This window comes from Chiloscyllium plagiosum, unplaced genomic scaffold (assembly GCF_037043375.1).
Source record: "Chiloscyllium plagiosum isolate Xiang-an unplaced genomic scaffold, Cpla_swu_hap1 HiC_scaffold_22, whole genome shotgun sequence".
NCBI classification, from domain to species: Eukaryota; Metazoa; Chordata; class Chondrichthyes; order Orectolobiformes; family Hemiscylliidae; genus Chiloscyllium; species Chiloscyllium plagiosum.
In genome coordinates, this window is record NW_028270160.1 from 7,467,323 (window position 1) to 7,474,775 (window position 7,453).

The 7,453-nt window shown below is 46.7% G+C and overlaps 1 pseudogene; it reads left to right on the forward strand.

Annotated features, from left to right (window-relative positions):
* The first annotated feature begins 565 nt into the window (after positions 1–565).
* LOC148145932 (uncharacterized) lies at positions 566–4,228 on the forward strand (annotated as a pseudogene).
* Positions 4,229–7,453: the final 3,225 nt, after the last annotated feature.

The window sequence follows — 7,453 nt, forward strand, 5'->3', positions numbered from 1 at the left end:
TCTGAGCCAGAGAACCACACTTGTCCTTCTGATTCCTCCCTCCCCTCTCTCTCCAGCTACGCCCTGGTACTGTTCCACAAAATGTGGGCATCACTGGCTGGGCCAGTCTTAATTCGCTTGGAAAAGCAGCTGCCACATTGCAGCTCATGCCCAGTCAGCCCGTCCATCTGATTGGCCAGAAACAGAGACCAAAATAATAATGATCACGCATTGGGCAGGATCCAACAGGAAGTGACATTTCCAGGTTTCCTGAAACCGAAGAACATCGGTTGGAAAGACTAGGTTTGTTTTCACTGGAACACAGGAGGTTGAAGGGTGGCCTGATAGAAATTTATTTATTTTTATTAGGTTCCCTACAGTGTGGAAACAGGCCCTGCGGCCCAACAAGTTCACACCGAAGAGTAACCCAGCCACAATTATAAGATTGTGAAAGGCATGGATAGAGTGGGAAATGTGAGACTTTTTTCCCAGGGTGGAGGGGTCAATAACTAAGGGACACAGGTTCAAGGTGCGAGGGGGGGAGTTTAAAAGAGATGTGCGAGGGAAGTTTTTCACACAAAGGACGATGAGTGTGGAAGGCGCTGCCAGAGGAGGGGGTGGAAGCAGACACAATAACAGCATTCGAGAAGCACCTGGACGGATACAGGAATACGAAGGGAATAGAGAGGTACGGATCCTGTAAGTGAAAACTGTTTTAGAGTGAAATGTGGCAAAATGTGTTGGCACAGGCTTGGAGGGCCGAAGGGCTTGTTCCTGTGCTGTATTGTTCTTTATTGTAAAACTGTCCCAATCTGCCCTGCTCTCCCTCACTCCAAGTTTATTTGAGAGCCTCTTACACACACACACACCTGAAGGAGTTGAATGGCCCTAATGACTCTCTGACTCGAAGACCTGCATCACACAGACAGGTCACTTCCCTTCAGCTTTCTGTGATGTTTTGGTGAGATCATCTTTCAGTAAAACAGCACCTTCCAAACCCACCTTCACATCCACCTGGAGGGACAAGGACAGCAGATACATGGGAACACCACCCCCTGCAAGTTCCCCTCTGAGCCACTCACCATCCTGATTGGGAAATATGTTGGCGTTCCTTCACTGTCGCTGGGTCAGAATCCTGGAATTCCCTCCCTAAGGGCATTGTGGGTCTACCTACAGCACATGGACTGCAGCGGTTCAAGAAGGTAGCTCACCACCCCCACCTTCTCAAGGGGCAACTAGGGATGGGCAATGAATACTGGGCCCAGCCAGTGATGTGAGTGATAGAAAAAAAGTCTTGAAACATGTCAATGGAATGGTAGTGATAACACCTGCCCCAGTCTGATCTTGATCATTTCATTGTAGTATTAGTGTTTCACCCTGACTTGCGGATTTAAATGAAACTTGTGGCTTCTATAAGGACTGTCCTCTTAGCTGTAGTTTGAAACTTCTGCTTTCATTTTCACTGGTTCACAATATGTTAGAAAGCATCAGTAGAAATACCTTTGCTGTTGGAAATGTCGGTAAAAACAAGGACTGCAGATGCTGGAAACCGGAGTCTAGATTAGAGTGGTGCTGGAAAAGCACAGCAGGTCAGGCAGCATCCGAGGAGCAGGAAAATCGACGTTTCAGGCAAAAGCCCTTCATCAGGAATACAGGCATTGTTTTTATCTCGTTGATTTTAACCCTACTGCGAATTCTCTTGCAAGGATGCCTGCCTTGAAGAAAGTTAAAAATCACACAACACCAGGTTATAGTCCAACAGGTTTAATTGGAAGCACACTAGCTTTCGGAGCGACGCTCCTTCATCAGGTGATTGTGGAGGGCTCGATCGTAACACAGAATTTATAGGAAAAATTTACAGTGTGATGAAATTGAAATTATACATTGAAGAATTGATTGTCTGTTAAGCCTGTCATCTGTTAGAATACAGTGATAGTTTCACTTCTTTCATGTGTAAATCACAAAACCCTTTTTTTTAAAGTTGCATTCTCGGATTAGCTGTTAACAATGGTGATAGCTAGACAATATGTTGAAGGTGTTAGCCCCCTGTGTTCTCTGTCTATGACCTGATGTTTAGATTGTTTCCAATCTAAAAAGTGAGATAACAGAGTTTTACATAAATTCATGCAGTTTTTGAGCTCAGAGTTCTACATGAATGTATGTGGTTTTTGAGCAAAGTGCAAGGTAACTCTGAAAGTACCAAAAAAATTCACCGCACAAAATATACGTGTGCATGTGGGTCTTTGTCTGTCTGTGTGTGTGTCTGTCTGGGGTGGGGGTTGTGAGTGTGAGAAAGTGTGTGTGTGTGTAGTGAGTGCAGAGTGCCTTAAGTCTGTGAGGGGGTGCATGTGTGGGAGTCTGTGTGTCTATAAGGGTGTGTGTGGGTGTCTGTGTGCGTGTCTGTGTGTATCTGTATCCATGTGTATGTGAGAGTGTGTGTGTGTGTGGGAATATCTGTGTGTGTGTGTGTATGTGTGTGTAGTGCAATGGTGATCACCTGTAATGTGACATGAACTCAAGGTCCCGGTTGAGGTTCCTGAAGAAGGGCCTGTGCCCGAAACGTTTCCTGAAGAAGGGCCTGTGCCCGAAACGTCGAATCTCCTGTTCCCTGGATGCTGCCTGACCTGCTGTGCTGTTCCAGCAATAAAGTTTCAACTTTGATCTCCAGCATCTGCAGACCTCACTTTCTCCCCGGTTGAGACCCTCCCTATGGGTACCGAACTTAGCTATCAGCCTCTGCTCAGCCACTTTCCTCTGCTGCCTGTCCCGAAGTCCACCTTGGAGGATGGTCACCCGAAGGTCCGAGGCTGAATGTCCTGGACCACTGAAGTGTTCCCCAACTGGGAGGGGACCCTCCTGTCTGTTGATTGTTGTGCGGTGCTCATTCATCCGTTGTCGTAGCCTTTGCTCGGTTTCCCCAATGTACCATGCCTCCGGACATCCTTGTCTGCAATGTATAAGATAGACAATGTTGGCTGAGTCACATGATTACCTGCCATGTACACGGTGGGAGGTGTTCCCACGCGTAATAGTGGTATCTATGTCCACAATCTGACACGTTTTTCAGCGTCCACCGTGCAGGGTTGTATGGAGTTGTCCTGAGAGCCGGGCAGTTTGCTACGAACAATGATCTGTTTGAGGTTTGGCCTTTGGTAGTGGAGGTGTGGTGAAGGTCTTGGTGAGGGTGCTCATCCTCATTGATAATGTGTTGCAGGTCACGAAGAACATGGCGTAAGTTTTCAGCCCCTGGGAAGTACTGAACAACGAAGGGTACCCTGTCGGTTGCAGCCCGTGTCTGTCTCCTGAGGAGGTCATTACGGTTCCTTGCTGTGGCACGTCGGAACTGGCGGTCGATGAGTTGAACATTGTACCCCGTTCTTGTGAGGGCATCCTTGAGTCCTTCCAGGTGTCCGTCACGTTCCTCCTCATCTGAGCAGATCTGGTATATGCGTACACCGGATCTGCTCAGATGAGGAGGAACGTGACGGACACCTGGAAGTACTCAAGGATGCCCTCACAAGAACGGCGTACAATGTTCAACTCATCGACCGCCAGTTCCGACGTGCCACAGCAAGGAACCGTAATGACCTCCTCAGGAGACAGACACAGGCTGCAACCGACAGGGTACCCTTCGTTGTTCAGTACTTCCCAGGGGCTGAAAACTTACGCCATGTTCTTCGTGACCTGCAACACGTTATCAATGAGGATGAGCACCCTCACCAAGACCTTCACCACACCTCCACTGCTTGCCTTTAAACAACCGCCAAACCTCAAACAGATCATTGTTCGTAGCAAACTGCCTGGCTCTCAGGACAACTCCATACAACCCTGTCACGGTGGACACTGCAAAACGTGTCAGATTGTGGACATAGATACCACTATTACGCGTGGGAACACCTCCCACCGTGTACATGGCAGGTAATCATGTGACTCAGCCAACATTGTCTATCTTATACGTTGCAGGCAGGGATGCCCGGAGGCATGGTACATTGGGGAAACTGAGCAAAGGCTATGACAACGGATGAATGGGCACCGCACAACAATCAACAGACAGGAGGGTTCCCTCCCAGTTGGGGAACACTTCAGTGGTCCAGGACATTCAGCCTCGGACCTTCGGGTGACCATCCTCCAAGGTGGACTTTGGGACAGGCAGCAGAGGAAAGTGGCCGAGCAGAGGCTGATAGCTAATTTCGGTACCCATAGGGAGGGCCAAAACCGGGACCTTGGGTTCATGTCACATTACAGGTGATCACCATTGCACTACACACACACACACACACAGATATTCCTACACACACACACTCTCACATACACATGGATACAGATACACACAGACACGCACACAGACACCCACACACACCTTTATAGACACACAGACTCCCACACATGCACCCCCTCACAGACTTAAGACACTCTGCACTCACTACACACACACGCACTTTCTCACACTCACAACCCTCACCCCAGACAGACACACACACAGACAGACAAAGACCCACATGCACACATATATATTGTGTGGTGAATTTTTTTGGTACTTTCAGAGTTACATTGCACTTTGCTCAAAAACCACATACATTCATGTAGAACTCTGAGCTCAAAAACTGCATGAATTTATGTAAAACTCTGTTATCTCACTTTTTAGATTAGAATTAATCTAAACATCAGGTCATAGACAGAGAACACAGGGGGCCAACACCTTCAACATATTGTCTAGCTATCACCATTGTTAACAGCTAACCCGAGAATGCAACTTTTAAAAAAAGGGTTTTGTGATTTACACATGAAAGAAGTGAAACTATCACTGTATTCTAACAGATGAAAGGCTTAACAGACAATCAATTCTTCAATGTATAATTTCAGTTACATCCCACTGCAAATTTTTGCTATAAATTCTGTGTTACGATCGAGCCCTCCACAATCACCTGATGAAGGAGCGTCGCTCCGAAAGCTAGTGTGCTTCCAATTAAACCTGTTGGACTATAACCTGGTGTTGTGTGATTTTTAACTTTGTACACCCCAGTCCAACACCAGCATCTCCGAATCATGCCTTGAAGAAGTTTTCCTCCTCTCTCTACAAGAATCTCAGGGAGTTCCTCTCCCACTGCAACTCCCAGGTACTCTCTCCCCACCCCCACCCTCCTCTCACTTATCTCTCCATCCTTCAGGCTCTCTGCCTGTATTCCTGATGAAGAGCATTTGCCCGAAACGTCGATTTTACTGCTCCTCGGATGCTGCCTGAACTGTTGTGCTTTACAGCACCTCTCTAATCTGTTGGAAATGTATCTTCAGCAACATACAGGTTCTGTAAACAACTATTCTGTTAGAAATTGTTAATTTTTGGACTCTTCTGGAACTGCTTCATAATGGCTGGAATGTTTGCCTTTTCCCCCACCCTACACACTCACACACACTCACTCACTCATACTCTCACACACACACACACATATATTCACTCATACTCAATTGTACACACATGCATGTGCACACATACTCTCTCTCACACACACATACACACTCTCTTACAGACACACACACACTCTCTCACACACACACACACTGTCTCTCACACACACACATACTGTCTCTCTCACACACACATACACACTCTCTTACAGACACACACACACTCTCTCACACACACACTCTCTCTCACACACACTCTCTCACTCTCACACACACACACTCTCTCACACACACTCTCTTTCACACACACATACACTCACTCTCACACACACACTCTCTCTCTCACACACACACACACTCACACACACAGACTCTCTCAATCACACTCTTTCACACACACACTCTCCCACACACACTCTTTCAGACACACTCTCTCACACACACACTCACTCACAAACACTGACTCAGGAAGCGACTGATTCATTGAGTACCGTCTGACCATCAGGATTTGACTTGATGCGTCCGGGTCAGGTGTAAACCCAAACATTAACGGTATTAAACATTTCCGGTATTGGGAAACCGGAGCCCTGGATATGAACTTTCCAGGAATCAGGCGCTGAACCCTAGCTGACCTTTTCCTTTGCACCCAATCAGACAAAGCTGTCATTGTCTGCTTGGCCAACATCAGGGGCCCCAGTGTGAAGGGTTAATGGGAACCATTCCAAATGGATATGGCTTGGGTGATTCATGGGAACACTCATCAAATTACTGTACACAATCCTTTCATTGACCTCTATCAGATGTGCCTTTGATGGTTCAAACCCATCCAACTCACCACAGAATCTGTGCAGTACCAGAAAAGTTTACAACTGTTTGTTGAGACCACCTCCAAGACATCTCACCAACGACGTACTGGGTCTTTCCATCACATAGAATCGTCTTTGTCTCAAAACACCGAGATAGTAATCAGGGGAATTGTAAACATGGTCGGACTGGTCTCTAGAGAATCAGTATCAATGAACATCGATAAACCTCCTCAGGTGATTCAGAGGTAGTTGGAGTGAATTTAGATTGTAAAGATTAAATAGTCGAAACTTTACAGTAAAAGTAAAGAGCAAACTTCAATTAATAAACTTTATACAACCGAACCTTATCAATTATACAGTTTAATGTCAGCAGGAATTTGTAAACAAGCCTTGTATAAATAAAAGTTAATGCTCACTCAAATATTCAGGAGCTCGGAGAGGTTTAGAGATGATGAGGTGACACTTACTGATGGGAAATGGGGAAAAAAACATCTACAATAAGATTAATTGTTCCGTGATTGGGTGACGGAGATGTCAACTATTAACCTACGATCCACCCCACGCTCCTGATCTTTGGGCACCAGTGCAGAGGGGGAAGAGCAGGTCAGAGGATCTCCTTGTGGGTCTGCTCCTGGGCCTGGCCAAACTGGCCATAAACAGGTCCAGGCAGCGGGCTGTGGAGGGGGTCGTTAGGGCCGACTGCCTGCCCCCCTTCTGCGGCTATGTCCAAGCCCGGTGTCCTTGGAGAAGGAGCACGCGGTGTTCATCAACACCGTCAAGGTTTTCAGGGAGAGGTGGGCACCGGAGGGGCGTGGAGGGTTTTATTTCCCCCTTTGACTCCATTTTGATTCGATCCCTACCCACCCCCTTCACCTGTGAAGGGCACGGCTTGTCACTGGCCACACGGGTGTTTCCTTTCTTCCTGGTGGTGGAATATAAATGAAGGTTTAAGCACTTGTTTCTTCACTGTGTCCTACACCTGCACACACACAGCATGGGTGTTGAGGAAAAATAAAATTAACCTATAATCTAGAAACTATGTCCATTTCTTATATTTTCTCAAAGCAAGATGGGAATTTGGATAATGAGATGCTTATGTGACCTAAAATAGCATAAAGTCCTCTATGTCTCTGCACTCTTCAGGATTTTACTTCTGTCTATGAGGGTGCAGAGCGACTACTGACACTATTGTAAGGGGTAAAATCAATGACTGCAGATGCTGGAAACCAGATTCTGGATTAGTGGTGCTGGAAGAGCACAGC